The sequence below is a fragment of the Pleuronectes platessa genome, chromosome 8 (genome assembly GCF_947347685.1).
Source record: "Pleuronectes platessa chromosome 8, fPlePla1.1, whole genome shotgun sequence".
NCBI classification, from domain to species: domain Eukaryota; kingdom Metazoa; phylum Chordata; class Actinopteri; order Pleuronectiformes; family Pleuronectidae; genus Pleuronectes; species Pleuronectes platessa.
Window position 1 is genome coordinate 7,248,219 of NC_070633.1, and position 26,716 is coordinate 7,274,934.

The 26,716-nt window shown below is 42.9% G+C and overlaps 45 non-coding genes across 45 annotated transcripts; all 45 read right to left on the reverse strand.

Moving 5' to 3' along the window:
- Positions 1-4,659: 4,659 nt before the first annotated feature.
- Positions 4,660-4,741, reverse strand: trnal-aag (transfer RNA leucine (anticodon AAG)). The gene has a single exon. It is a non-coding gene; the product is annotated as a tRNA-Leu (tRNA).
- Positions 4,742-5,063: 322 nt separating this feature from the next.
- On the reverse strand, positions 5,064-5,135 carry trnam-cau (transfer RNA methionine (anticodon CAU)). The gene has a single exon. It is a non-coding gene; the product is annotated as a tRNA-Met (tRNA).
- Positions 5,136-5,849: 714 nt separating this feature from the next.
- Positions 5,850-5,921, reverse strand: trnam-cau (transfer RNA methionine (anticodon CAU)). The gene has a single exon. It is a non-coding gene; the product is annotated as a tRNA-Met (tRNA).
- A 284-nt stretch (positions 5,922-6,205) lies between these two features.
- On the reverse strand, positions 6,206-6,287 carry trnal-aag (transfer RNA leucine (anticodon AAG)). The gene has a single exon. It is a non-coding gene; the product is annotated as a tRNA-Leu (tRNA).
- A 1,052-nt stretch (positions 6,288-7,339) lies between these two features.
- On the reverse strand, positions 7,340-7,411 carry trnam-cau (transfer RNA methionine (anticodon CAU)). The gene has a single exon. It is a non-coding gene; the product is annotated as a tRNA-Met (tRNA).
- A 310-nt stretch (positions 7,412-7,721) lies between these two features.
- trnal-aag (transfer RNA leucine (anticodon AAG)) lies at positions 7,722-7,803 on the reverse strand. The gene has a single exon. It is a non-coding gene; the product is annotated as a tRNA-Leu (tRNA).
- Positions 7,804-8,125: 322 nt separating this feature from the next.
- On the reverse strand, positions 8,126-8,197 carry trnam-cau (transfer RNA methionine (anticodon CAU)). The gene has a single exon. It is a non-coding gene; the product is annotated as a tRNA-Met (tRNA).
- Positions 8,198-8,485: 288 nt separating this feature from the next.
- trnal-uag (transfer RNA leucine (anticodon UAG)) lies at positions 8,486-8,567 on the reverse strand. The gene has a single exon. It is a non-coding gene; the product is annotated as a tRNA-Leu (tRNA).
- Positions 8,568-8,876: 309 nt separating this feature from the next.
- trnam-cau (transfer RNA methionine (anticodon CAU)) lies at positions 8,877-8,948 on the reverse strand. The gene has a single exon. It is a non-coding gene; the product is annotated as a tRNA-Met (tRNA).
- A 310-nt stretch (positions 8,949-9,258) lies between these two features.
- On the reverse strand, positions 9,259-9,340 carry trnal-aag (transfer RNA leucine (anticodon AAG)). Its single transcript has one exon. It is a non-coding gene; the product is annotated as a tRNA-Leu (tRNA).
- Positions 9,341-9,662: 322 nt separating this feature from the next.
- trnam-cau (transfer RNA methionine (anticodon CAU)) lies at positions 9,663-9,734 on the reverse strand. The gene has a single exon. It is a non-coding gene; the product is annotated as a tRNA-Met (tRNA).
- A 714-nt stretch (positions 9,735-10,448) lies between these two features.
- Positions 10,449-10,520, reverse strand: trnam-cau (transfer RNA methionine (anticodon CAU)). Its single transcript has one exon. It is a non-coding gene; the product is annotated as a tRNA-Met (tRNA).
- A 288-nt stretch (positions 10,521-10,808) lies between these two features.
- trnal-uag (transfer RNA leucine (anticodon UAG)) lies at positions 10,809-10,890 on the reverse strand. Its single transcript has one exon. It is a non-coding gene; the product is annotated as a tRNA-Leu (tRNA).
- A 309-nt stretch (positions 10,891-11,199) lies between these two features.
- Positions 11,200-11,271, reverse strand: trnam-cau (transfer RNA methionine (anticodon CAU)). The gene has a single exon. It is a non-coding gene; the product is annotated as a tRNA-Met (tRNA).
- Positions 11,272-11,985: 714 nt separating this feature from the next.
- trnam-cau (transfer RNA methionine (anticodon CAU)) lies at positions 11,986-12,057 on the reverse strand. Its single transcript has one exon. It is a non-coding gene; the product is annotated as a tRNA-Met (tRNA).
- A 288-nt stretch (positions 12,058-12,345) lies between these two features.
- trnal-uag (transfer RNA leucine (anticodon UAG)) lies at positions 12,346-12,427 on the reverse strand. Its single transcript has one exon. It is a non-coding gene; the product is annotated as a tRNA-Leu (tRNA).
- A 309-nt stretch (positions 12,428-12,736) lies between these two features.
- Positions 12,737-12,808, reverse strand: trnam-cau (transfer RNA methionine (anticodon CAU)). The gene has a single exon. It is a non-coding gene; the product is annotated as a tRNA-Met (tRNA).
- Positions 12,809-13,522: 714 nt separating this feature from the next.
- Positions 13,523-13,594, reverse strand: trnam-cau (transfer RNA methionine (anticodon CAU)). The gene has a single exon. It is a non-coding gene; the product is annotated as a tRNA-Met (tRNA).
- A 1,070-nt stretch (positions 13,595-14,664) lies between these two features.
- On the reverse strand, positions 14,665-14,746 carry trnal-aag (transfer RNA leucine (anticodon AAG)). Its single transcript has one exon. It is a non-coding gene; the product is annotated as a tRNA-Leu (tRNA).
- Positions 14,747-15,424: 678 nt separating this feature from the next.
- trnal-aag (transfer RNA leucine (anticodon AAG)) lies at positions 15,425-15,506 on the reverse strand. The gene has a single exon. It is a non-coding gene; the product is annotated as a tRNA-Leu (tRNA).
- Positions 15,507-15,828: 322 nt separating this feature from the next.
- On the reverse strand, positions 15,829-15,900 carry trnam-cau (transfer RNA methionine (anticodon CAU)). Its single transcript has one exon. It is a non-coding gene; the product is annotated as a tRNA-Met (tRNA).
- Positions 15,901-16,188: 288 nt separating this feature from the next.
- trnal-uag (transfer RNA leucine (anticodon UAG)) lies at positions 16,189-16,270 on the reverse strand. The gene has a single exon. It is a non-coding gene; the product is annotated as a tRNA-Leu (tRNA).
- Positions 16,271-16,579: 309 nt separating this feature from the next.
- On the reverse strand, positions 16,580-16,651 carry trnam-cau (transfer RNA methionine (anticodon CAU)). The gene has a single exon. It is a non-coding gene; the product is annotated as a tRNA-Met (tRNA).
- A 714-nt stretch (positions 16,652-17,365) lies between these two features.
- Positions 17,366-17,437, reverse strand: trnam-cau (transfer RNA methionine (anticodon CAU)). The gene has a single exon. It is a non-coding gene; the product is annotated as a tRNA-Met (tRNA).
- A 714-nt stretch (positions 17,438-18,151) lies between these two features.
- trnam-cau (transfer RNA methionine (anticodon CAU)) lies at positions 18,152-18,223 on the reverse strand. The gene has a single exon. It is a non-coding gene; the product is annotated as a tRNA-Met (tRNA).
- Positions 18,224-18,511: 288 nt separating this feature from the next.
- trnal-uag (transfer RNA leucine (anticodon UAG)) lies at positions 18,512-18,593 on the reverse strand. The gene has a single exon. It is a non-coding gene; the product is annotated as a tRNA-Leu (tRNA).
- A 309-nt stretch (positions 18,594-18,902) lies between these two features.
- trnam-cau (transfer RNA methionine (anticodon CAU)) lies at positions 18,903-18,974 on the reverse strand. Its single transcript has one exon. It is a non-coding gene; the product is annotated as a tRNA-Met (tRNA).
- Positions 18,975-19,284: 310 nt separating this feature from the next.
- trnal-aag (transfer RNA leucine (anticodon AAG)) lies at positions 19,285-19,366 on the reverse strand. The gene has a single exon. It is a non-coding gene; the product is annotated as a tRNA-Leu (tRNA).
- Positions 19,367-19,688: 322 nt separating this feature from the next.
- Positions 19,689-19,760, reverse strand: trnam-cau (transfer RNA methionine (anticodon CAU)). Its single transcript has one exon. It is a non-coding gene; the product is annotated as a tRNA-Met (tRNA).
- A 288-nt stretch (positions 19,761-20,048) lies between these two features.
- On the reverse strand, positions 20,049-20,130 carry trnal-uag (transfer RNA leucine (anticodon UAG)). The gene has a single exon. It is a non-coding gene; the product is annotated as a tRNA-Leu (tRNA).
- A 309-nt stretch (positions 20,131-20,439) lies between these two features.
- Positions 20,440-20,511, reverse strand: trnam-cau (transfer RNA methionine (anticodon CAU)). Its single transcript has one exon. It is a non-coding gene; the product is annotated as a tRNA-Met (tRNA).
- A 284-nt stretch (positions 20,512-20,795) lies between these two features.
- trnal-aag (transfer RNA leucine (anticodon AAG)) lies at positions 20,796-20,877 on the reverse strand. Its single transcript has one exon. It is a non-coding gene; the product is annotated as a tRNA-Leu (tRNA).
- Positions 20,878-21,199: 322 nt separating this feature from the next.
- trnam-cau (transfer RNA methionine (anticodon CAU)) lies at positions 21,200-21,271 on the reverse strand. The gene has a single exon. It is a non-coding gene; the product is annotated as a tRNA-Met (tRNA).
- A 288-nt stretch (positions 21,272-21,559) lies between these two features.
- trnal-uag (transfer RNA leucine (anticodon UAG)) lies at positions 21,560-21,641 on the reverse strand. Its single transcript has one exon. It is a non-coding gene; the product is annotated as a tRNA-Leu (tRNA).
- A 665-nt stretch (positions 21,642-22,306) lies between these two features.
- Positions 22,307-22,388, reverse strand: trnal-aag (transfer RNA leucine (anticodon AAG)). Its single transcript has one exon. It is a non-coding gene; the product is annotated as a tRNA-Leu (tRNA).
- Positions 22,389-22,710: 322 nt separating this feature from the next.
- trnam-cau (transfer RNA methionine (anticodon CAU)) lies at positions 22,711-22,782 on the reverse strand. The gene has a single exon. It is a non-coding gene; the product is annotated as a tRNA-Met (tRNA).
- A 288-nt stretch (positions 22,783-23,070) lies between these two features.
- On the reverse strand, positions 23,071-23,152 carry trnal-uag (transfer RNA leucine (anticodon UAG)). Its single transcript has one exon. It is a non-coding gene; the product is annotated as a tRNA-Leu (tRNA).
- Positions 23,153-23,461: 309 nt separating this feature from the next.
- trnam-cau (transfer RNA methionine (anticodon CAU)) lies at positions 23,462-23,533 on the reverse strand. Its single transcript has one exon. It is a non-coding gene; the product is annotated as a tRNA-Met (tRNA).
- A 310-nt stretch (positions 23,534-23,843) lies between these two features.
- Positions 23,844-23,925, reverse strand: trnal-aag (transfer RNA leucine (anticodon AAG)). Its single transcript has one exon. It is a non-coding gene; the product is annotated as a tRNA-Leu (tRNA).
- Positions 23,926-24,247: 322 nt separating this feature from the next.
- On the reverse strand, positions 24,248-24,319 carry trnam-cau (transfer RNA methionine (anticodon CAU)). Its single transcript has one exon. It is a non-coding gene; the product is annotated as a tRNA-Met (tRNA).
- Positions 24,320-25,033: 714 nt separating this feature from the next.
- On the reverse strand, positions 25,034-25,105 carry trnam-cau (transfer RNA methionine (anticodon CAU)). Its single transcript has one exon. It is a non-coding gene; the product is annotated as a tRNA-Met (tRNA).
- Positions 25,106-25,393: 288 nt separating this feature from the next.
- trnal-uag (transfer RNA leucine (anticodon UAG)) lies at positions 25,394-25,475 on the reverse strand. The gene has a single exon. It is a non-coding gene; the product is annotated as a tRNA-Leu (tRNA).
- Positions 25,476-25,784: 309 nt separating this feature from the next.
- On the reverse strand, positions 25,785-25,856 carry trnam-cau (transfer RNA methionine (anticodon CAU)). The gene has a single exon. It is a non-coding gene; the product is annotated as a tRNA-Met (tRNA).
- Positions 25,857-26,166: 310 nt separating this feature from the next.
- Positions 26,167-26,248, reverse strand: trnal-aag (transfer RNA leucine (anticodon AAG)). The gene has a single exon. It is a non-coding gene; the product is annotated as a tRNA-Leu (tRNA).
- Positions 26,249-26,570: 322 nt separating this feature from the next.
- Positions 26,571-26,642, reverse strand: trnam-cau (transfer RNA methionine (anticodon CAU)). Its single transcript has one exon. It is a non-coding gene; the product is annotated as a tRNA-Met (tRNA).
- Between the last annotated feature and the right edge of the window lie 74 nt (positions 26,643-26,716).

A 26,716-nucleotide genomic window follows, 5' to 3' on the forward strand; every position in this document is an offset into this window, starting at 1 on the left:
TGAAAAGTCAGCTTGAAAGTAAAAGTGGAAATGGAATTTCACCTCCATTAACCTACAGGACACATGATCAAAAATAATTTCAACAACATGCTGTATCAACTCCACCATCCAAATTTTCAACAACTCTTCTGACATATGACAAGGAGTAGGGGAGAGCGGGGTAATGTGGGACATCGGGTGATGTGAAACACCACCTGTATCTAGGCAATGGAACACATTTGTGGTCATGTGACTATTATGTTTAAAAGCCCCTCCCATCCCCCCCTTGCCATGAAGGAGAAGTTGGTGCTGTGGAAAGTATGTTTTTTCACAAAAATTTGTTTTTTGCATGTAAAAGTAAATTTTCTTGCTTTGAACTTAATCAACTGTTGTGTCAAAACAAATTGATTCAGGTAGAATAAATTATATCATACATGTTGGTGAACTTCCAACATATAAAACCATGCGATTAATGCTAGCTGAAGATTAGCCTGAATTGATGAGATGTTGTTTTTCTAAAATTGTGGCTTCGGGGTAAAGTGGGACAAATTCTGTGGGGTAAAGTTTTTTTACCCCACTTCTTTACCCCACCATGAAGCACAAGTTAAGTTTAGTCTTAAACATATTTTAGTGTTATATTACATTATATATGTTTTATTTTTAATGTCATAAACATTGTAGAAAAGCCATCATGCAAAGAAATTACACCAGGAAGACAACCTGAGGCCAAACACCCCTCGCAGAGATGGAGAGTGCAGCCGCTGAGGTGAAGGAAAGAAGTCCTTAAGAAAAGCTGGAAGGGATAGAAATATTGATAAGACAACCCTCAAAAGATTCATAAAGAAAAAAGAGAAAGGGGAAGTAAAATCAGTAGCCTGGGGTGCAGTAGCTGAGGTAAAGAGAATATTCACAGATGAGATGGAGGAGGAGCTTGCCAAACACTTGAAACAACTAGCTGACCAGTTCCATGGCCTTGCTCCAGTTAAGTGCAGTGAACTGGCATTTGAATATGCAGAGAAAAACAATATCCCTGTCCCTGCCAATTGGACAGAGAAACAATGTGCAGGTAAGCTAGGGTGTGCAAGAGATCACATGAATCATAATAATCATAAATGTGCTTAATTGACCAATCCCCATGATTCTGTTACTAGTGCGATATTAGTGGTTGTCAATCTAGCTGTCGGGATTTTAACTATGGTAGTTTTAAAGTTGAAAGAGTAAGTGGACCACCTTACCCCGTAGCTGGGGTAAAGTGGGACACAAGACCACTTTTTTAAAAACAATCATATTTTCACTGCCCTTTGTCCTGAAGACATTCTGATCATTTCCATTGCTAGAAAACATTCTGAATTAATGGGAAATGTGTAAATTTTACTGATATATCAGTTTAGCTCGCCTAGAGGGGAGCAAATGTAAAAAAATTCCCACATTACCTCGCTCTCCCCTAACGGCACACAGCAAAAGGAGGTTTTCTTGCACAATCGAGTATGAATAGCAGTGAGATTCAAACACATACCCTGCGAAAGTATAGACCTTTATTCCAACATAAACGATCAACCAAGTAAAGGGCTTCAACTCTCAGGTCTATCTGTCACATTTGCAACTTCAAAAGCCAAAGAAAGTGTGATAGAAATTTTACTCATTAGGGCAATGATTGATATTGATGTTTTCGAAAGATAACAAATGTTGCCTGAGAAGTCAGGGTTGCACTCATGACTGTTATGTGACATCCTCACTGACGAGGTCACCAAACAAAGACTTAACAGAACGGGGGATTTGTGGTTGTAAACATTGGGCAAGGGATCTTGAAAAACAGATGCTACATTCCAAAGGTCTGGGAAAGATTAGGAGACAGGATATTGGTCACCTATTGCTTAACATGAAAGAGGTTGATCAATAACATTTGTTTCCTCTCTAGGAGGGGCTTGGAGATGTATAAAGTGCTGCTTTTCTTGTATGTCATTGCTCATTGTATGACATCTATTCCATGGTCTTGTACATTGATGCCCATCTGCAGATGTAGAATAAACTTCCAGTAAGACATTGTAATGACTTGTGCTTGACTATTGAGAAATTCCCATGACAAAAGTCACTTTCAGCAGGAAGTGAGTTCAAGCTCAGAAGGAAAGGGAGAATTAGCAGTGAAAAAAGGACTCCTTTAGCAGAGGAAAAGACTACCTTGGAGGAAAAGACTGGCAAATGTGAGGCAATGTGCCTCAATGGGAAGGCGCCTAGTGATACCTTGTTTGAAAACGAGACTGGACAAAAATAAAATTACATCCTGTATGCCTCATTGGACATTGCATATGCTACAAAGCTCAGCTGGCTCTTGCAATTTTCAACAACAGATCTTACAATAGAAAGTACTACAAGTCGGCAACACATACAAATGACAGTGGTGTGATTTGAACCCACGCCTCCTGAGAGACTGGAGCCTAAATCCAGCAACTTAGACCACTCGGCCACACTATCATTTAATATGATTTTACCCAAACAATTATAGTGTCGTTTCGATGAAAAGTCAACTCTGACGACAATTGGACAATCAAATCGAAGACTAACATGGAAGAACATTCAAAACTGCAAACACATACCCTGTGGGAGTATAGAGCTTTACTCGAGATCAAAAGACCACAAAACTATCAGCCGAGCTCAGGGCTTCAGCTCTTGGGTCTATTCTGTCATATTATCAACATCAAAAGCCAAAGCAAGTCACTTTCAGCAGGAGGTGAGATCATGTTCAGAGGGAAAGGGAGACATAGCAGTGAAAATGGGAGTGGAAAAAAGATTCCTTTGCAGAGGATGGTTTTGATCCATCAACCTCTGGGTTATGGGCCCAGCACGCTTCCGCAGCGCCACACTGCTCTTGTTTATTGAAATAATTTCATACGAACATAGTCTTTGGTTTTAATAGGTTTTATCAACAGTTGAATCGACTGGACGAGGAGGAAGTTATTGGTAAATGTGAAGTTATGTGCCCCAGTCTGAAGGGGCACATCTTAACTCTTACCTCGTTTGAAAACCAGACAGGAGAAAAAGAAAATTACCTCCTGTACACCTCATGTGATATCCCATATGCTACAAAGCTCAGCTGGCTGTTGCAGTTTTGAACAACAAGAGATCCTCTTATAGTAGATAAGCTGCACGTAGCCAATACATTCAACTGACAGTCTATTGGCAGTGGTTGGCTTTGAACCCACGCCTCCTGAGAGACTGGAGTCTTAATCCAGCGCCTTTGACCACTCGGCCACACTACCGTTGGGAACTAGATTTTACCCAAACAAACCGGAGGGGGTTAGATGTAAATGACACTTTGGCGACAATTGGACAATCTTAACGAAGACACACATGGAAGAACATTAGAAACTTCAAACACATATCCTGTGGGAGTATAGCGCTTTACTCGAGATCAAAGACCTCAAAAATATCAGCCAAGTTCAGGGCTTCAGCTCTTGGGTCTATTCTGTCACATTTTCAACTTCAAAAGCCAAAGCAAGTCACTTTCAGCAGGAGATGAGTTAATGTTTAGAAGGCAAGGACAAGGGGAACAAAACAGATAACATGGGAGTTGATAAAGGATTCCTTTAGCAGAGGATGGTTTCGATCCATCGACCTCTGGGTTATGGGCCCGCTGCGCCACTCCGCTCTTTTACACTGAAACAGTTTCATATGAACACAGTCCATGGTTTCAATGGGTTGGCTTAGCAGTTAAATCAAGTGGACTCAGAGGAAAATACAGGCAATGGGAAGGCGCCATTTTCAAACAGTCTTGTTTGAAAACCAGACTGAAGGAATAGAAAATCACCTCCTGTATGGACATTGCACATGCTACGAAGCTCAGCTGGCTCTTGCAGTTTTCAACAACAACAGATCTTACAGTAGAAAGTACTACAAGTAGCCAACACATACAAGCAAATAGCAGTTGATTGGCAGTGGTGGGATTTGAACCCACGCCTCCTGAGAGACTGGAGTCTTAATCCAGCGCCTTTGACCTCTCGGCCACACTACCGTTGGGAACTAGATTTTACCCAAACAAACCGGAGGGGGTTAGATGTAAATGACACTTTGGCGACAATTGGACAATCTTAACGAAGACACAGATGGAAGAACATTAGAAACTTCAAACACATATCCTGTGGGAGTATAGAGCTTTACTCGAGATCAAAGCCCACAAAAATATCAGCCAAATTCAGGGCTTCAGCTCTTGGGTCAATTCTGTCACATTTTCAACTTCAAAAGCAAGTCACTTTCAGCAGGAGATGAGTTAATGTTTAGAAGGCAAGGACAAGGGGAACATAACAGATAACATGGGAGTTGATAAAGGATTCCTTTAGCAGAGGATGGTTTCGATCCATCGACCTCTGGGCCCAGCACGCTTCCGCTGCGCCACTCTGCTCTTGTTTATTGAAATAATTTCATACGGACATAGTCTTTGGTTTTAACAGGTTTTATCAGCAGTTGAATCGACTGGACAAGGAGGAAGTTATTGGTAAATGTGAAGTTATGTGCCCCAATCTGAAGGTGCACATCTTAACTCTTACCTCGTTTGAAAACCAGACATGAGAAAAAGAAAATTACCTCCTGTACACCCCATATGCTACAAAGCTCAGCTGGCTGTTGCAGTTTTCTACAACTAGTAGATAAGCTGCACGTAGCCAATACATTCAACTGACAGTCTATTGGCAGTGGTGGGATTTGAACCCACGCCTCCTGAGAGACTGGAGCCTTAATCCAGCGCCTTTGACCACTCGGCCACACTACCGTTGGGAACTAGATTTTACCCAAACAAACCGGAGGGGGTTAGATGTAAATGACACTTTGGCGACAATTGGACAATCTTAACGAAGACACACATGGAAGATTATTAGAAACTTCAAACACATATCCTGTGGGAGTATAGAGCTTTACTCGAGATCAAAGACCACAAAAATGTCAGCCAAGTTCAGGGCTTCAGCTCTTGGGTCAATTCTGTCACATTTTCAACTTCAAAAGCAAGTCACTTTCAGCAGGAGATGAGTTAATGTTTAGAAGGCAAGGACAAGGGGAACATAACAGATAACATGGGAGTTGATAAAGGATTCCTTTAGCAGAGGATGGTTTCGATCCATCGACCTCTGGGTTATGGGCCCAGCACGCTTCCGCTGCGCCACTCTGCTCTTGTTTATTGAAATAATTTCATACGGACATAGTCTTTGGTTTTAATAGGTTTTATCAGCAGTTGAATCGACTGGACAAGGAGGAAGTTATTGGTAAATGTGGAGTTATGTGCCCCAATCTGAAGGTGCACATCTTAACTCTTACCTTGTTTGAAAACCAGACAGGAGAAAAAGAAAATTACCTCCTGTACACCTCATGTGATATCCCATATGCTATAAAGCTCAGGTGGCTGTTGCAGTTTTGAACAACAAGAGATCCTCTTATAGTAGATAAGCTGCACGTAGCCAATACATTCAACTGACAGTCTATTGGCAGTGGTGGGATTTGAACCCACGCCTCCTGACAGACTGGAGCCTTAATCCAGCGCCTTTGACCACTCGGCCACACTACCGTTGGGAACTAGATTTTACCAAAACAAACCGGAGGGGGTTAGATGTAAATGACACTTTGGCGACAATTGGACAATCTTAACGAAGACACACATGGAAGAACATTAGAAACTTCAAACACATATCCTGTGGGAGTATAGAGCTTTACTCGAGATCAAAGCCCACAAAAATATCAGCCAAGTTCAGGGCTTCAGCTCTTGGGTCAATTCTGTCACATTTTCAACTTCAAAAGCAAGTCACTTTCAGCAGGAGATGAGTTAATGTTTAGAAGGCAAGGACAAGGGGAACATAACAGATAACATGGGAGTTGATAAAGGATTCCTTTAGCAGAGGATGGTTTCGATCCATCGACCTCTGGGTTATGGGCCCAGCACGCTTCCGCTGCGCCACTCTGCTCTTGTTTATTGAAATAATTTCATACGGACATAGTCTTTGGTTTTAATAGGTTTTATCAGCAGTTGAATCGACTGGACAAGGAGGAAGTTATTGGTAAATGTGAAGTTATGTGCCCCAATCTGAAGGTGCACATCTTAACTCTTACCTCGTTTGAAAACCAGACAGGAGAAAAAGAAAATTACCTCCTGTACACCCCATATGCTACAAAGCTCAGCTGGCTGTTGCAGTTTTCTACAACTAGTAGATAAGCTGCACGTAGCCAATACATTCAACTGACAGTCTATTGGCAGTGGTGGGATTTGAACCCACGCCTCCTGAGAGACTGGAGCCTTAATCCAGCGCCTTTGACCACTCGGCCACACTACCGTTGGGGACAAGATTTTACCCAAGTAAAACGGAGGGGGTTAGATGTAAATGACACTTTGGCGACAATTGGACAATCTTAACGAAGACACACATGGAAGAACATTAGAAACTTCAAACACATATCCTGTGGGAGTATAGAGCTTTACTCGAGATCAAAGACCACAAAAATGTCAGCCAAGTTCAGGGCTTCAGCTCTTGGGTCAATTCTGTCACATTTTCAACTTCAAAAGGAAGTCACTTTCAGCAGGAGATGAGTTAATGTTTAGAAGGCAAGGACAAGGGAAACATAACAGATAACATGGGAGTTGATAAAGGATTCCTTTAGCAGAAGATGGTTTCGATCCATCGACCTCTGGGTTATGGGCCCAGCACGCTTCCGCTGCGCCACTCTGCTCTTTCACAATGAAACAGTTTCATATGAACACAGTCCATTGTTTCAATGGGTTGGCTTAGCAGTTAAATCAAGTGGACTCAGCGAAAAATACAGGCAAATGTGACTCAATGGGAAGGCGCCCTGTGTTACCTTGTTTGAAAACCAGACTGAAGGAATAGAAAATCACCTCCTGTATGGACATTGCACATGCTACGAAGCTCAGCTGGCTCTTGCAGTTTTCAACAACAACAGATCTTACAGTAGAAAGTACTACAAGTAGCCAACACATACATGCAAATAGCAGTCGATTGGCAGTGGTGGGATTTGAACCCACGCCTCCTGAGAGACTGGAGCCTAAATCCATACTACCATTAATTGTGATTTTACCCAAACAATTCTGAGTCGTTTGAATGAAAAGTCCACTTTGACGACAATTGGACAATCAAATCGAAGAAACACATGGAAGAACATTCGAAACTTCAAACACATACCCTGTGGGAGTATAGAGCTTGACTCAAGATCAAAAGACCACTAAACTATCAGCCAAGTTCCGGGCTTTAGCTCTTGGGTCAATTCTGTCATATTATCAACTTCAAAAGCCAAAGCAAGTCACTTTCAGCAGTAGGTGAGTTCATGTTCAGAAGGAAAGGGAGACATAGCAGTATAAAAAGGATTCCTTTAGCAGAGGATGGTTTCGATCCATCGACCTCTGGGTTATGGGCCCAGCACGCTTCCGCTGCGCCACTCTGCTCTTGTTTATTGAAATAATTTCATACGGACATAGTCTTTGGTTTTAATAGGTTTTATCAGCAGTTGAATCGACTGGACAAGGAGGAAGTTATTGGTAAATGTGAAGTTATGTGCCCCAATCTGAAGGTGCACATCTTAACTCTTACCTCGTTTGAAAACCAGACAGGAGAAAAAGAAAATTACCTCCTGTACACCTCATGTGATATCCCATATGCTACAAAGCTCAGGTGGCTGTTGCAGTTTTGAACAACAAGAGATCCTCTTATAGTAGATAAGCTGCACGTAGCCAATACATTCAACTGACAGTCTATTGGCAGTGGTGGGATTTGAACCCACGCCTCCTGAGAGACTGGAGCCTTAATCCAGCGCCTTTGACCACTCGGCCACACTACCGTTGGGAACTAGATTTTACCCAAACAAACCGGAGGGGGTTAGATGTAAATGACACTTTGGCGACAATTGGACAATCTTAACGAAGACACAGATGGAAGAACATTAGAAACTTCAAACACATATCCTGTGGGAGTATAGAGCTTTACTCGAGATCAAAGCCCACAAAAATATCAGCCAAGTTCAGGGCTTCAGCTCTTGGGTCAATTCTGTCACATTTTCAACTTCAAAAGCAAGTCACTTTCAGCAGGAGATGAGTTAATGTTTAGAAGGCAAGGACAAGAGGAACATAACAGATAACATGGGAGTTGATAAAGGATTCCTTTAGCAGAGGATGGTTTCGATCCATCGACCTCTGGGTTATGGGCCCAGCACGCTTCCGCTGCGCCACTCTGCTGTTTTACAATGAAACAGTTTCATATGAACACAGTCCATTGTTTCAATGGGTTGGCTTAGCAGTTAAATCAAGTGGACTCAGCGAAAAATACAGGCAAATGTGACTCAATGGGAAGGCGCCCTGTGTTACCTTGTTTGAAAACCAGACTGAAGGAATAGAAAATCACCTCCTGTATGGACATTGCACATGCTACGAAGCTCAGCTGGCTCTTGCAGTTTTCAACAACAACAGATCTTACAGTAGAAAGTACTACAAGTAGCCAACACATACAAGCAAATAGCAGTTGATTGGCAGTGGTGGGATTTGAACCCACGCCTCCTGAGAGACTGGAGCCTAAATCCAGCGCCTTAGACCACTCGGCCACACTACCATTAAATCTGATTTTACCCAAACAATTCTGAGTCGTCTGAATGAAAAGTCCACTTTGACGACAATTGGACAATCAAATCGAAGAAACACATGGAAGAACATTCGAAACTTCAAACACATACCCTCTGGGAGTATAGAGCTTGACTCAAGATCAAAAGACCACTAAACTATCAGCCAAGTTCAGGGCTTTAGCTCTTGGGTCAATTCTGTCATATTATCAACTTCAAAAGCCAAAGCAAGTCACTTTCAGCAGTAGGTGAGTTCATGTTCAGAAGGAAAGGGAGACATAGCAGTGTAAAAAGGATTACTTTAGCAGAGGATGGTTTCGATCCATCGACCTCTGGGTTATGGGCCCAGCACGCTTCCGCTGCGCCACTCTGCTCTTGTTTATTGAAATAATTTCATACGAACATAGTCTTTGGTTTTAATAGGTTTTATCAGCAGTTGAATCGACTGGACAAGGAGGAAGTTATTGGTAAATGTGAAGTTATGTGCCCCAATCTGAAGGTGCACATCTTAACTCTTACCTTGTTTGAAAACCAGACAGGAGAAAAAGAAAATTACCTCCTGTACACCTCATGTGATATCCCATATGCTACAAAGCTCAGGTGGCTGTTGCAGTTTTGAACAACAAGAGATCCTCTTATAGTAGATAAGCTGCACGTAGCCAATACATTCAACTGACAGTCTATTGGCAGTGGTGGGATTTGAACCCACGCCTCCTGAGAGACTGGAGCCTTAATCCAGCGCCTTTGACCACTCGGCCACACTACCGTTGGGAACTAGATTTTACCCAAACAAACCGGAGGGGGTTAGATGTAAATGACACTTTGGCGACAATTGGACAATCTTAACGAAGACACACATGGAAGATTATTAGAAACTTCAAACACATATCCTGTGGGAGTATAGAGCTTTACTCGAGATCAAAGACCACAAAAATGTCAGCCAAGTTCAGGGCTTCAGCTCTTGGGTCAATTCTGTCACATTTTCAACTTCAAAAGCAAGTCACTTTCAGCAGGAGATGAGTTAATGTTTAAAAGGCAAGGACAAGGGGAACATAACAGATAACATGGGAGTTGATAAAGGATTCCTTTAGCAGAGGATGGTTTCGATCCATCGACCTCTGGGTTATGGGCCCAGCACGCTTCCGCTGCGCCACTCTGCTCTTGTTTATTGAAATAATTTCATACGGACATAGTCTTTGGTTTTAATAGGTTTTATCAGCAGTTGAATCGACTGGACAAGGAGGAAGTTATTGGTAAATGTGGAGTTATGTGCCCCAATCTGAAGGTGCACATCTTAACTCTTACCTTGTTTGAAAACCAGACAGGAGAAAAAGAAAATTACCTCCTGTACACCTCATGTGATATCCCATATGCTACAAAGCTCAGGTGGCTGTTGCAGTTTTGAACAACAAGCGATCCTCTTATAGTAGATAAGCTGCACGTAGCCAATACATTCAACTGACAGTCTATTGGCAGTGGTGGGATTTGAACCCACGCCTCCTGACAGACTGGAGCCTTAATACAGCGCCTTTGACCACTCGGCCACACTACCGTTGGGAACTAGATTTTACCAAAACAAACCGGAGGGGGTTAGATGTAAATGACACTTTGGCGACAATTGGACAATCTTAACGAAGACACACATGGAAGAACATTAGAAACTTCAAACACATATCCTGTGGGAGTAGAGAGCTTTACTCGAGATCAAAGACCACAAAAATATAAGCCAAGTTCAGGGCTTCAGCTCTTGGGTCAATTCTGTCACATTTTCAACTTCAAAAGCAAGTCACTTTCAGCAGGAGATGAGTTAATGTTTAGAAGGCAAGGACAAGGGGAACATAACAGATAACATGGGAGTTGATAAAGGATTCCTTTAGCAGAGGATGGTTTCGATCCATCGACCTCTGGGTTATGGGCCCAGCACGCTTCCGCTGCGCCACTCTGCTGTTTTACAATGAAACAGTTTCATATGAACACAGTCCATTGTTTCAATGGGTTGGCTTAGCAGTTAAATCAAGTGGACTCAGCGAAAAATACAGGCAAATGTGACTCAATGGGAAGGCGCCCTGTGTTACCTTGTTTGAAAACCAGACTGAAGGAATAGAAAATCACCTCCTGTATGGACATTGCACATGCTACGAAGCTCAGCTGGCTCTTGCAGTTTTCAACAACAACAGATCTTACAGTAGAAAGTACTACAAGTAGCCAACACATACAAGCAAATAGCAGTTGATTGGCAGTGGTGGGATTTGAACCCACGCCTCCTGAGAGACTGGAGCCTAAATCCAGCGCCTTAGACCACTCGGCCACACTACCATTAAATCTGATTTTACCCAAACAATTCTGAGTCGTCTGAATGAAAAGTCCACTTTGACGACAATTGGACAATCAAATCGAAGAAACACATGGAAGAACATTCGAAACTTCAAACACATACCCTCTGGGAGTATAGAGCTTGACTCAAGATCAAAAGACCACTAAACTATCAGCCAAGTTCAGGGCTTTAGCTCTTGGGTCAATTCTGTCATATTATCAACTTCAAAAGCCAAAGCAAGTCACTTTCAGCAGTAGGTGAGTTCATGTTCAGAAGGAAAGGGAGACATAGCAGTGTAAAAAGGATTACTTTAGCAGAGGATGGTTTCGATCCATCGACCTCTGGGTTATGGGCCCAGCACGCTTCCGCTGCGCCACTCTGCTCTTGTTTATTGAAATAATTTCATATGAACATAGTCTTTGGTTTTAATAGGTTTAATCAGCAGTTGAATCGACTGGACAAGGAGGAAGTTATTGGTAAATGTGAAGTTATGTGCCCCAATCTGAAGGTGCACATCTTAACTCTTACCTTGTTTGAAAACCAGACAGGAGAAAAAGAAAATTACCTCCTGTACACCTCATGTGATATCCCATATGCTACAAAGCTCAGGTGGCTGTTGCAGTTTTGAACAACAAGAGATCCTCTTATAGTAGATAAGCTGCACGTAGCCAATACATTCAACTGACAGTCTATTGGCAGTGGTGGGATTTGAACCCACGCCTCCTGACAGACTGGAGCCTTAATCCAGCGCCTTTGACCACTCGGCCACACTACCGTTGGGAACTAGATTTTACCCAAACAAACCGGAGGGGGTTAGATGTAAATGACACTTTGGCGACAATTGGACAATCTTAACGAAGACACACATGGAAGATTATTAGAAACTTCAAACACATATCCTGTGGGAGTATAGAGCTTTACTCGAGATCAAAGACCACAAAAATGTCAGCCAAGTTCAGGGCTTCAGCTCTTGGGTCAATTCTGTCACATTTTCAACTTCAAAAGCAAGTCACTTTCAGCAGGAGATGAGTTAATGTTTAGAAGGCAAGGACAAGGGGAACATAACAGATAACATGGGAGTTGATAAAGGATTCCTTTAGCAGAGGATGGTTTCGATCCATCGACCTCTGGGTTATGGGCCCAGCACGCTTCCGCTGCGCCACTCTGCTGTTTTACAATGAAACAGTTTCATATGAACACAGTCCATTGTTTCAATGGGTTGGCTTAGCAGTTAAATCAAGTGGACTCAGCGAAAAATACAGGCAAATGTGACTCAATGGGAAGGCGCCCTGTGTTACCTTGTTTGAAAACCAGACTGAAGGAATAGAAAATCACCTCCTGTATGGACATTGCACATGCTACGAAGCTCAGCTGGCTCTTGCAGTTTTCAACAACAACAGATCTTACAGTAGAAAGTACTACAAGTAGCCAACACATACAAGCAAATAGCAGTTGATTGGCAGTGGTGGGATTTGAACCCACGCCTCCTGAGAGACTGGAGCCTAAATCCAGCGCCTTAGACCACTCGGCCACACTACCATTAAATCTGATTTTACCCAAACAATTCTGAGTCGTCTGAATGAAAAGTCCACTTTGACGACAATTGGACAATCAAATCGAAGAAACACATGGAAGAACATTCGAAACTTCAAACACATACCCTCTGGGAGTATAGAGCTTGACTCAAGATCAAAAGACCACTAAACTATCAGCCAAGTTCAGGGCTTTAGCTCTTGGGTCAATTCTGTCATATTATCAACTTCAAAAGCCAAAGCAAGTCACTTTCAGCAGTAGGTGAGTTCATGTTCAGAAGGAAAGGGAGACATAGCAGTGTAAAAAGGATTACTTTAGCAGAGGATGGTTTCGATCCATCGACCTCTGGGTTATGGGCCCAGCACGCTTCCGCTGCGCCACTCTGCTCTTGTTTATTGAAATAATTTCATATGAACATAGTCTTTGGTTTTAATAGGTTTAATCAGCAGTTGAATCGACTGGACAAGGAGGAAGTTATTGGTAAATGTGAAGTTATGTGCCCCAATCTGAAGGTGCACATCTTAACTCTTACCTTGTTTGAAAACCAGACAGGAGAAAAAGAAAATTACCTCCTGTACACCTCATGTGATATCCCATATGCTACAAAGCTCAGGTGGCTGTTGCAGTTTTGAACAACAAGAGATCCTCTTATAGTAGATAAGCTGCACGTAGCCAATACATTCAACTGACAGTCTATTGGCAGTGGTGGGATTTGAACCCACGCCTCCTGACAGACTGGAGCCTTAATCCAGCGCCTTTGACCACTCGGCCACACTACCGTTGGGAACTAGATTTTACCCAAACAAACCGGAGGGGGTTAGATGTAAATGACACTTTGGCGACAATTGGACAATCTTAACGAAGACACACATGGAAGATTATTAGAAACTTCAAACACATATCCTGTGGGAGTATAGAGCTTTACTCGAGATCAAAGACCACAAAAATGTCAGCCAAGTTCAGGGCTTCAGCTCTTGGGTCAATTCTGTCACATTTTCAACTTCAAAAGCAAGTCACTTTCAGCAGGAGATGAGTTAATGTTTAGAAGGCAAGGACAAGGGGAACATAACAGATAACATGGGAGTTGATAAAGGATTCCTTTAGCAGAGGATGGTTTCGATCCATCGACCTCTGGGTTATGGGCCCAGCACGCTTCCGCTGCGCCACTCTGCTCTTGTTTATTGAAATAATTTCATACGGACATAGTCTTTGGTTTTAATAGGTTTTATCAGCAGTTGAATCGACTGGACAAGGAGGAAGTTATTGGTAAATGTGGAGTTATGTGCCCCAATCTGAAGGTGCACATCTTAACTCTTACCTTGTTTGAAAACCAGACAGGAGAAAAAGAAAATTACCTCCTGTACACCTCATGTGATATCCCATATGCTACAAAGCTCAGGTGGCTGTTGCAGTTTTGAACAACAAGAGATCCTCTTATAGTAGATAAGCTGCACGTAGCCAATACATTCAACTGACAGTCTATTGGCAGTGGTGGGATTTGAACCCACGCCTCCTGACAGACTGGAGCCTTAATACAGCGCCTTTGACCACTCGGCCACACTACCGTTGGGAACTAGATTTTACCAAAACAAACCGGAGGGGGTTAGATGTAAATGACACTTTGGCGACAATTGGACAATCTTAACGAAGACACACATGGAAGAACATTAGAAACTTCAAACACATATCCTGTGGGAGTAGAGAGCTTTACTCGAGATCAAAGACCACAAAAATATCAGCCAAGTTCAGGGCTTCAGCTCTTGGGTCAATTCTGTCACATTTTCAACTTCAAAAGCAAGTCACTTTCAGCAGGAGATGAGTTAATGTTTAGAAGGCAAGGACAAGGGGAACATAACAGATAACATGGGAGTTGATAAAGGATTCCTTTAGCAGAGGATGGTTTCGATCCATCGACCTCTGGGTTATGGGCCCAGCACGCTTCCGCTGCGCAACTCTGCTCTTGTTTATTGAAATAATTTCATACGGACATAGTCTTTGGTTTTAATAGGTTTTATCAGCAGTTGAATCGACTGGACAAGGAGGAAGTTATCGGTAAATGTGAAGTTATGTGCCCCAATCTGAAGGTGCACATCTTAACTCTTACCTCGTTTGAAAACCAGACAGGAGAAAAAGAAAATTACCTCCTGTACACCCCATATGCTACAAAGCTCAGCTGGCTGTTGCAGTTTTCTACAACTAGTAGATAAGCTGCACGTAGCCAATACATTCAACTGACAGTCTATTGGCAGTGGTGGGATTTGAACCCACGCCTCCTGAGAGACTGGAGCCTTAATCCAGCGCCTTTGACCACTCGGCCACACTACCGTTGGGAACTAGATTTTACCAAAACAAACCGGAGGGGGTTAGATGTAAATGACACTTTGGCGACAATTGGACAATCTTAACGAAGACACACATGGAAGAACATTAGAAACTTCAAACACATATCCTGTGGGAGTAGAGAGCTTTACTCGAGATCAAAGACCACAAAAATATCAGCCAAGTTCAGGGCTTCAGCTCTTGGGTCAATTCTGTCACATTTTCAACTTCAAAAGCAAGTCACTTTCAGCAGGAGATGAGTTAATGTTTAGAAGGCAAGGACAAGGGGAACATAACAGATAACATGGGAGTTGATAAAGGATTCCTTTAGCAGAGGATGGTTTCGATCCATCGACCTCTGGGTTATGGGCCCAGCACGCTTCCGCTGCGCAACTCTGCTCTTGTTTATTGAAATAATTTCATACGGACATAGTCTTTGGTTTTAATAGGTTTTATCAGCAGTTGAATCGACTGGACAAGGAGGAAGTTATCGGTAAATGTGAAGTTATGTGCCCCAATCTGAAGGTGCACATCTTAACTCTTACCTCGTTTGAAAACCAGACAGGAGAAAAAGAAAATTACCTCCTGTACACCCCATATGCTACAAAGCTCAGCTGGCTGTTGCAGTTTTCTACAACTAGTAGATAAGCTGCACGTAGCCAATACATTCAACTGACAGTCTATTGGCAGTGGTGGGATTTGAACCCACGCCTCCTGAGAGACTGGAGCCTTAATCCAGCGCCTTTGACCACTCGGCCACACTACCGTTGGGAACTAGATTTTACCCAAACAAACCGGAGGGGGTTAGATGTAAATGACACTTTGGCGACAATTGGACAATCTTAACGAAGACACAGATGGAAGAACATTAGAAACTTCAAACACATATCCTGTGGGAGTATAGAGCTTTACTCGAGATCAAAGCCCACAAAAATATCAGCCAAGTTCAGGGCTTCAGCTCTTGGGTCAATTCTGTCACATTTTCAACTTCAAAAGCAAGTCACTTTCAGCAGGAGATGAGTTAATGTTTAGAAGGCAAGGACAAGAGGAACATAACAGATAACATGGGAGTTGATAAAGGATTCCTTTAGCAGAGGATGGTTTCGATCCATCGACCTCTGGGTTATGGGCCCAGCACGCTTCCGCTGCGCCACTCTGCTGTTTTACAATGAAACAGTTTCATATGAACACAGTCCATTGTTTCAATGGGTTGGCTTAGCAGTTAAATCAAGTGGACTCAGCGAAAAATACAGGCAAATGTGACTCAATGGGAAGGCGCCCTGTGTTACCTTGTTTGAAAACCAGACTGAAGGAATAGAAAATCACCTCCTGTATGGACATTGCACATGCTACGAAGCTCAGCTGGCTCTTGCAGTTTTCAACAACAACAGATCTTACAGTAGAAAGTACTACAAGTAGCCAACACATACAAGCAAATAGCAGTTGATTGGCAGTGGTGGGATTTGAACCCACGCCTCCTGAGAGACTGGAGCCTAAATCCAGCGCCTTAGACCACTCGGCCACACTACCATTAAATCTGATTTTACCCAAACAATTCTGAGTCGTCTGAATGAAAAGTCCACTTTGACGACAATTGGACAATCAAATCGAAGAAACACATGGAAGAACATTCGAAACTTCAAACACATACCCTCTGGGAGTATAGAGCTTGACTCAAGATCAAAAGACCACTAAACTATCAGCCAAGTTCAGGGCTTTAGCTCTTGGGTCAATTCTGTCATATTATCAACTTCAAAAGCCAAAGCAAGTCACTTTCAGCAGTAGGTGAGTTCATGTTCAGAAGGAAAGGGAGACATAGCAGTGTAAAAAGGATTACTTTAGCAGAGGATGGTTTCGATCCATCGACCTCTGGGTTATGGGCCCAGCACGCTTCCGCTGCGCCACTCTGCTCTTGTTTATTGAAATAATTTCATATGAACATAGTCTTTGGTTTTAATAGGTTTAATCAGCAGTTGAATCGACTGGACAAGGAGGAAGTTATTGGTAAATGTGAAGTTATGTGCCCCAATCTGAAGGTGCACATCTTAACTCTTACCTTGTTTGAAAACCAGACAGGAGAAAAAGAAAATTACCTCCTGTACACCTCATGTGATATCCCATATGCTACAAAGCTCAGGTGGCTGTTGCAGTTTTGAACAACAAGAGATCCTCTTATAGTAGATAAGCTGCACGTAGCCAATACATTCAACTGACAGTCTATTGGCAGTGGTGGGATTTGAACCCACGCCTCCTGACAGACTGGAGCCTTAATCCAGCGCCTTTGACCACTCGGCCACACTACCGTTGGGAACTAGATTTTACCCAAACAAACCGGAGGGGGTTAGATGTAAATGACACTTTGGCGACAATTGGACAATCTTAACGAAGACACACATGGAAGATTATTAGAAACTTCAAACACATATCCTGTGGGAGTATAGAGCTTTACTCGAGATCAAAGACCACAAAAATGTCAGCCAAGTTCAGGGCTTCAGCTCTTGGGTCAATTCTGTCACATTTTCAACTTCAAAAGCAAGTCACTTTCAGCAGGAGATGAGTTAATGTTTAGAAGGCAAGGACAAGGGGAACATAACAGATAACATGGGAGTTGATAAAGGATTCCTTTAGCAGAGGATGGTTTCGATCCATCGACCTCTGGGTTATGGGCCCAGCACGCTTCCGCTGCGCCACTCTGCTCTTGTTTATTGAAATAATTTCATACGGACATAGTCTTTGGTTTTAATAGGTTTTATCAGCAGTTGAATCGACTGGACAAGGAGGAAGTTATTGGTAAATGTGGAGTTATGTGCCCCAATCTGAAGGTGCACATCTTAACTCTTACCTTGTTTGAAAACCAGACAGGAGAAAAAGAAAATTACCTCCTGTACACCTCATGTGATATCCCATATGCTACAAAGCTCAGGTGGCTGTTGCAGTTTTGAACAACAAGAGATCCTCTTATAGTAGATAAGCTGCACGTAGCCAATACATTCAACTGACAGTCTATTGGCAGTGGTGGGATTTGAACCCACGCCTCCTGACAGACTGGAGCCTTAATCCAGCGCCTTTGACCACTCGGCCACACTACCGTTGGGAACTAGATTTTACCAAAACAAACCGGAGGGGGTTAGATGTAAATGACACTTTGGCGACAATTGGACAATCTTAACGAAGACACACATGGAAGAACATTAGAAACTTCAAACACATATCCTGTGGGAGTAGAGAGCTTTACTCGAGATCAAAGACCACAAAAATATAAGCCAAGTTCAGGGCTTCAGCTCTTGGGTCAATTCTGTCACATTTTCAACTTCAAAAGCAAGTCACTTTCAGCAGGAGATGAGTTAATGTTTAGAAGGCAAGGACAAGGGGAACATAACAGATAACATGGGAGTTGATAAAGGATTCCTTTAGCAGAGGATGGTTTCGATCCATCGACCTCTGGGTTATGGGCCCAGCACGCTTCCGCTGCGCCACTCTGCTGTTTTACAATGAAACAGTTTCATATGAACACAGTCCATTGTTTCAATGGGTTGGCTTAGCAGTTAAATCAAGTGGACTCAGCGAAAAATACAGGCAAATGTGACTCAATGGGAAGGCGCCCTGTGTTACCTTGTTTGAAAACCAGACTGAAGGAATAGAAAATCACCTCCTGTATGGACATTGCACATGCTACGAAGCTCAGCTGGCTCTTGCAGTTTTCAACAACAACAGATCTTACAGTAGAAAGTACTACAAGTAGCCAACACATACAAGCAAATAGCAGTTGATTGGCAGTGGTGGGATTTGAACCCACGCCTCCTGAGAGACTGGAGCCTAAATCCAGCGCCTTAGACCACTCGGCCACACTACCATTAAATCTGATTTTACCCAAACAATTCTGAGTCGTCTGAATGAAAAGTCCACTTTGACGACAATTGGACAATCAAATCGAAGAAACACATGGAAGAACATTCGAAACTTCAAACACATACCCTCTGGGAGTATAGAGCTTGACTCAAGATCAAAAGACCACTAAACTATCAGCCAAGTTCAGGGCTTTAGCTCTTGGGTCAATTCTGTCATATTATCAACTTCAAAAGCCAAAGCAAGTCACTTTCAGCAGTAGGTGAGTTCATGTTCAGAAGGAAAGGGAGACATAGCAGTGTAAAAAGGATTACTTTAGCAGAGGATGGTTTCGATCCATCGACCTCTGGGTTATGGGCCCAGCACGCTTCCGCTGCGCCACTCTGCTCTTGTTTATTGAAATAATTTCATATGAACATAGTCTTTGGTTTTAATAGGTTTTATCAGCAGTTGAATCGACTGGACAAGGAGGAAGTTATTGGTAAATGTGAAGTTATGTGCCCCAATCTGAAGGTGCACATCTTAACTCTTACCTTGTTTGAAAACCAGACAGGAGAAAAAGAAAATTACCTCCTGTACACCTCATGTGATATCCCATATGCTACAAAGCTCAGGTGGCTGTTGCAGTTTTGAACAACAAGAGATCCTCTTATAGTAGATAAGCTGCACGTAGCCAATACATTCAACTGACAGTCTATTGGCAGTGGTGGGATTTGAACCCACGCCTCCTGAGAGACTGGAGCCTTAATCCAGCGCCTTTGACCACTCGGCCACACTACCGTTGGGAACTAGATTTTACCCAAACAAACCGGAGGGGGTTAGATGTAAATGACACTTTGGCGACAATTGGACAATCTTAACGAAGACACAGATGGAAGAACATTAGAAACTTCAAACACATATCCTGTGGGAGTATAGAGCTTTACTCGAGATCAAAGCCCACAAAAATATCAGCCAAGTTCAGGGCTTCAGCTCTTGGGTCAATTCTGTCACATTTTCAACTTCAAAAGCAAGTCACTTTCAGCAGGAGATGAGTTAATGTTTAGAAGGCAAGGACAAGAGGAACATAACAGATAACATGGGAGTTGATAAAGGATTCCTTTAGCAGAGGATGGTTTCGATCCATCGACCTCTGGGTTATGGGCCCAGCACGCTTCCGCTGCGCCACTCTGCTGTTTTACAATGAAACAGTTTCATATGAACACAGTCCATTGTTTCAATGGGTTGGCTTAGCAGTTAAATCAAGTGGACTCAGCGAAAAATACAGGCAAATGTGACTCAATGGGAAGGCGCCCTGTGTTACCTTGTTTGAAAACCAGACTGAAGGAATAGAAAATCACCTCCTGTATGGACATTGCACATGCTACGAAGCTCAGCTGGCTCTTGCAGTTTTCAACAACAACAGATCTTACAGTAGAAAGTACTACAAGTAGCCAACACATACAAGCAAATAGCAGTTGATTGGCAGTGGTGGGATTTGAACCCACGCCTCCTGAGAGACTGGAGCCTAAATCCAGCGCCTTAGACCACTCGGCCACACTACCATTAAATCTGATTTTACCCAAACAATTCTGAGTCGTCTGAATGAAAAGTCCACTTTGACGACAATTGGACAATCAAATCGAAGAAACACATGGAAGAACATTCGAAACTTCAAACACATACCCTCTGGGAGTATAGAGCTTGACTCAAGATCAAAAGACCACTAAACTATCAGCCAAGTTCATGGCTTTAGCTCTTGGGTCAATTCTGTCATATTATCAACTTCAAAAGCCAAAGCAAGTCACTTTCAGCAGTAGGTGAGTTCATGTTCAGAAGGAAAGGGAGACATAGCAGTGTAAAAAGGATTACTTTAGCAGAGGATGGTTTCGATCCATCGACCTCTGGGTTATGGGCCCAGCACGCTTCCGCTGCGCCACTCTGCTCTTGTTTATTGAAATAATTTCATACGGACATAGTCTTTGGTTTTAATAGGTTTTATCAGCAGTTGAATCGACTGGACAAGGAGGAAGTTATTGGTAAATGTGAAGTTATGTGCCCCAATCTGAAGGTGCACATCTTAACTCTTACCTCGTTTGAAAACCAGACAGGAGAAAAAGAAAATTACCTCCTGTACACCCCATATGCTACAAAGCTCAGCTGGCTGTTGCAGTTTTCTACAACTAGTAGATAAGCTGCACGTAGCCAATACATTCAACTGACAGTCTATTGGCAGTGGTGGGATTTGAACCCACGCCTCCTGAGAGACTGGAGCCTTAATCCAGCGCCTTTGACCACTCGGCCACACTACCGTTGGGAACTAGATTTTACCCAAACAAACCGGAGGGGGTTAGATGTAAATGACACTTTGGCGACAATTGGACAATCTTAACGAAGACACAGATGGAAGAACATTAGAAACTTCAAACACATATCCTGTGGGAGTATAGAGCTTTACTCGAGATCAAAGCCCACAAAAATATCAGCCAAGTTCAGGGCTTCAGCTCTTGGGTCAATTCTGTCACATTTTCAACTTCAAAAGCAAGTCACTTTCAGCAGGAGATGAGTTAATGTTTAGAAGGCAAGGACAAGAGGAACATAACAGATAACATGGGAGTTGATAAAGGATTCCTTTAGCAGAGGATGGTTTCGATCCATCGACCTCTGGGTTATGGGCCCAGCACGCTTCCGCTGCGCCACTCTGCTGTTTTACAATGAAACAGTTTCATATGAACACAGTCCATTGTTTCAATGGGTTGGCTTAGCAGTTAAATCAAGTGGACTCAGCGAAAAATACAGGCAAATGTGACTCAATGGGAAGGCGCCCTGTGTTACCTTGTTTGAAAACCAGACTGAAGGAATAGAAAATCACCTCCTGTATGGACATTGCACATGCTACGAAGCTCAGCTGGCTCTTGCAGTTTTCAACAACAACAGATCTTACAGTAGAAAGTACTACAAGTAGCCAACACATACAAGCAAATAGCAGTTGATTGGCAGTGGTGGGATTTGAACCCACGCCTCCTGAGAGACTGGAGCCTAAATCCAGCGCCTTAGACCACTCGGCCACACTACCATTAAATCTGATTTTACCCAAACAATTCTGAGTCGTCTGAATGAAAAGTCCACTTTGACGACAATTGGACAATCAAATCGAAGAAACACATGGAAGAACATTCGAAACTTCAAACACATACCCTCTGGGAGTATAGAGCTTGACTCAAGATCAAAAGACCACTAAACTATCAGCCAAGTTCATGGCTTTAGCTCTTGGGTCAATTCTGTCATATTATCAACTTCAAAAGCCAAAGCAAGTCACTTTCAGCAGTAGGTGAGTTCATGTTCAGAAGGAAAGGGAGACATAGCAGTGTAAAAAGGATTACTTTAGCAGAGGATGGTTTCGATCCATCGACCTCTGGGTTATGGGTCCAGCACGCTTCCGCTGCGCCACTCTGCTCTTGTTTATTGAAATAATTTCATACGGACATAGTCTTTGGTTTTAATAGGTTTTATCAGCAGTTGAATCGACTGGACAAGGAGGAAGTTATTGGTAAATGTGAAGTTATGTGCCCCAATCTGAAGGTGCACATCTTAACTCTTACCTCGTTTGAAAACCAGACAGGAGAAAAAGAAAATTACCTCCTGTACACCCCATATGCTACAAAGCTCAGCTGGCTGTTGCAGTTTTCTACAACTAGTAGATAAGCTGCACGTAGCCAATACATTCAACTGACAGTCTATTGGCAGTGGTGGGATTTGAACCCACGCCTCCTGAGAGACTGGAGCCTTAATCCAGCGCCTTTGACCACTCGGCCACACTACCGTTGGGAACTAGATTTTACCCAAACAAACCGGAGGGGGTTAGATGTAAATGACACTTTGGCGACAATTGGACAATCTTAACGAAGACACAGATGGAAGAACATTAGAAACTTCAAACACATATCCTGTGGGAGTATAGAGCTTTACTCGAGATCAAAGCCCACAAAAATATCAGCCAAGTTCAGGGCTTCAGCTCTTGGGTCAATTCTGTCACATTTTCAACTTCAAAAGCAAGTCACTTTCAGCAGGAGATGAGTTAATGTTTAGAAGGCAAGGACAAGAGGAACATAACAGATAACATGGGAGTTGATAAAGGATTCCTTTAGCAGAGGATGGTTTCGATCCATCGACCTCTGGGTTATGGGCCCAGCACGCTTCCGCTGCGCCACTCTGCTTTTTTACAATGAAACAGTTTCATATGAACACAGTCCATTGTTTCAATGGGTTGGCTTAGCAGTTAAATCAAGTGGACTCAGCGAAAAATACAGGCAAATGTGACTCAATGGGAAGGCGCCCTGTGTTACCTTGTTTGAAAACCAGACTGAAGGAATAGAAAATCACCTCCTGTATGGACATTGCACATGCTACGAAGCTCAGCTGGCTCTTGCAGTTTTCAACAACAACAGATCTTACAGTAGAAAGTACTACAAGTAGCCAACACATACAAGCAAATAGCAGTTGATTGGCAGTGGTGGGATTTGAACCCACGCCTCCTGAGAGACTGGAGCCTAAATCCAGCGCCTTAGACCACTCGGCCACACTACCATTAAATCTGATTTTACCCAAACAATTCTGAGTCGTCTGAATGAAAAGTCCACTTTGACGACAATTGGACAATCAAATCGAAGAAACACATGGAAGAACATTCGAAACTTCAAACACATACCCTCTGGGAGTATAGAGCTTGACTCAAGATCAAAAGACCACTAAACTATCAGCCAAGTTCAGGGCTTTAGCTCTTGGGTCAATTCTGTCATATTATCAACTTCAAAAGCCAAAGCAAGTCACTTTCAGCAGTAGGTGAGTTCATGTTCAGAAGGAAAGGGAGACATAGCAGTGTAAAAAGGATTACTTTAGCAGAGGATGGTTTCGATCCATCGACCTCTGGGTTATGGGCCCAGCACGCTTCCGCTGCGCCACTCTGCTCTTGTTTATTGAAATAATTTCATATGAACATAGTCTTTGGTTTTAATAGGTTTAATCAGCAGTTGAATCGACTGGACAAGGAGGAAGTTATTGGTAAATGTGAAGTTATGTGCCCCAATCTGAAGGTGCACATCTTAACTCTTACCTTGTTTGAAAACCAGACAGGAGAAAAAGAAAATTACCTCCTGTACACCTCATGTGATATCCCATATGCTACAAAGCTCAGGTGGCTGTTGCAGTTTTGAACAACAAGAGATCCTCTTATAGTAGATAAGCTGCACGTAGCCAATACATTCAACTGACAGTCTATTGGCAGTGGTGGGATTTGAACCCACGCCTCCTTAGAGACTGGAGCCTTAATCCAGCGCCTTTGACCACTCGGCCACACTACCGTTGGGAACTAGATTTTACCCAAACAAACCGGAGGGGGTTAGATGTAAATGACACTTTGGCGACAATTGGACAATCTTAACGAAGACACACATGGAAGATTATTAGAAACTTCAAACACATATCCTGTGGGAGTATAGAGCTTTACTCGAGATCAAAGACCACAAAAATGTCAGCCAAGTTCAGGGCTTCAGCTCTTGGGTCAATTCTGTCACATTTTCAACTTCAAAAGCAAGTCACTTTCAGCAGGAGATGAGTTAATGTTTAGAAGGCAAGGACAAGGGGAACATAACAGATAACATGGGAGTTGATAAAGGATTCCTTTAGCAGAGGATGGTTTCGATCCATCGACCTCTGGGTTATGGGCCCAGCACGCTTCCGCTGCGCCACTCTGCTCTTGTTTATTGAAATAATTTCATACGGACATAGTCTTTGGTTTTAATAGGTTTTATCAGCAGTTGAATCGACTGGACAAGGAGGAAGTTATTGGTAAATGTGGAGTTATGTGCCCCAATCTGAAGGTGCACATCTTAACTCTTACCTTGTTTGAAAACCAGACAGGAGAAAAAGAAAATTACCTCCTGTACACCTCATGTGATATCCCATATGCTACAAAGCTCAGGTGGCTGTTGCAGTTTTGAACAACAAGAGATCCTCTTATAGTAGATAAGCTGCACGTAGCCAATACATTCAACTGACAGTCTATTGGCAGTGGTGGGATTTGAACCAACGCCTCCTGACAGACTGGAGCCTTAATCCAGCGCCTTTGACCACTCGGCCACACTACCGTTGGGAACTAGATTTTACCAAAACAAACCGGAGGGGGTTAGATGTAAATGACACTTTGGCGACAATTGGACAATCTTAACGAAGACACACATGGAAGAACATTAGAAACTTCAAACACATATCCTGTGGGAGTATAGAGCTTTACTCGAGATCAAAGACCACAAAAATATCAGCCAAGTTCAGGGCTTCAGCTCTTGGGTCAATTCTGTCACATTTTCAACTTCAAAAGCAAGTCACTTTCAGCAGGAGATGAGTTAATGTTTAGAAGGCAAGGACAAGGGGAACATAACAGATAACATGGGAGTTGATAAAGGATTCCTTTAGCAGAGGATGGTTTCGATCCATCGACCTCTGGGTTATGGGCCCAGCACGCTTCCGCTGCGCCACTCTGCTGTTTTACAATGAAACAGTTTCATATGAACACAGTCCATTGTTTCAATGGGTTGGCTTAGCAGTTAAATCAAGTGGACTCAGCGAAAAATACAGGCAAATGTGACTCAATGGGAAGGCGCCCTGTGTTACCTTGTTTGAAAACCAGACTGAAGGAATAGAAAATCACCTCCTGTATGGACATTGCACATGCTACGAAGCTCAGCTGGCTCTTGCAGTTTTCAACAACAACAGATCTTACAGTAGAAAGTACTACAAGTAGCCAACACATACAAGCAAATAGCAGTTGATTGGCAGTGGTGGGATTTGAACCCACGCCTCCTGAGAGACTGGAGCCTAAATCCAGCGCCTTAGACCACTCGGCCACACTACCATTAAATCTGATTTTACCCAAACAATTCTGAGTCGTCTGAATGAAAAGTCCACTTTGACGACAATTGGACAATCAAATCGAAGAAACACATGGAAGAACATTCGAAACTTCAAACACATACCCTCTGGGAGTATAGAGCTTGACTCAAGATCAAAAGACCACTAAACTATCAGCCAAGTTCAGGGCTTTAGCTCTTGGGTCAATTCTGTCATATTATCAACTTCAAAAGCCAAAGCAAGTCACTTTCAGCAGTAGGTGAGTTCATGTTCAGAAGGAAAGGGAGACATAGCAGTGTAAAAAGGATTACTTTAGCAGAGGATGGTTTCGATCCATCGACCTCTGGGTTATGGGCCCAGCACGCTTCCACTGCGCCACTCTGCTCTTGTTTATTGAAATAATTTCATACGAACATAGTCTTTGGTTTTAATAGGTTTAATCAGCAGTTGAATCGACTGGACAAGGAGGAAGTTATTGGTAAATGTGAAGTTATGTGCCCCAATCTGAAGGTGCACATCTTAACTCTTACCTTGTTTGAAAACCAGACAGGAGAAAAAGAAAATTACCTCCTGTACACCTCATGTGATATCCCATATGCTACAAAGCTCAGGTGGCTGTTGCAGTTTTGAACAACAAGAGATCCTCTTATAGTAGATAAGCTGCACGTAGCCAATACATTCAACTGACAGTCTATTGGCAGTGGTGGGATTTGAACCCACGCCTCCTGAGAGACTGGAGCCTTAATCCAGCGCCTTTGACCACTCGGCCACACTACCGTTGGGAACTAGATTTTACCCAAACAAACCGGAGGGGGTTAGATGTAAATGACACTTTGGCGACAATTGGACAATCTTAACGAAGACACAGATGGAAGAACATTAGAAACTTCAAACACATATCCTGTGGGAGTATAGAGCTTTACTCGAGATCAAAGCCCACAAAAATATCAGCCAAGTTCAGGGCTTCAGCTCTTGGGTCAATTCTGTCACATTTTCAACTTCAAAAGCAAGTCACTTTCAGCAGGAGATGAGTTAATGTTTAGAAGGCAAGGACAAGAGGAACATAACAGATAACATGGGAGTTGATAAAGGATTCCTTTAGCAGAGGATGGTTTCGATCCATCGACCTCTGGGTTATGGGCCCAGCACGCTTCCGCTGCGCCACTCTGCTGTTTTACAATGAAACAGTTTCATATGAACACAGTCCATTGTTTCAATGGGTTGGCTTAGCAGTTAAATCAAGTG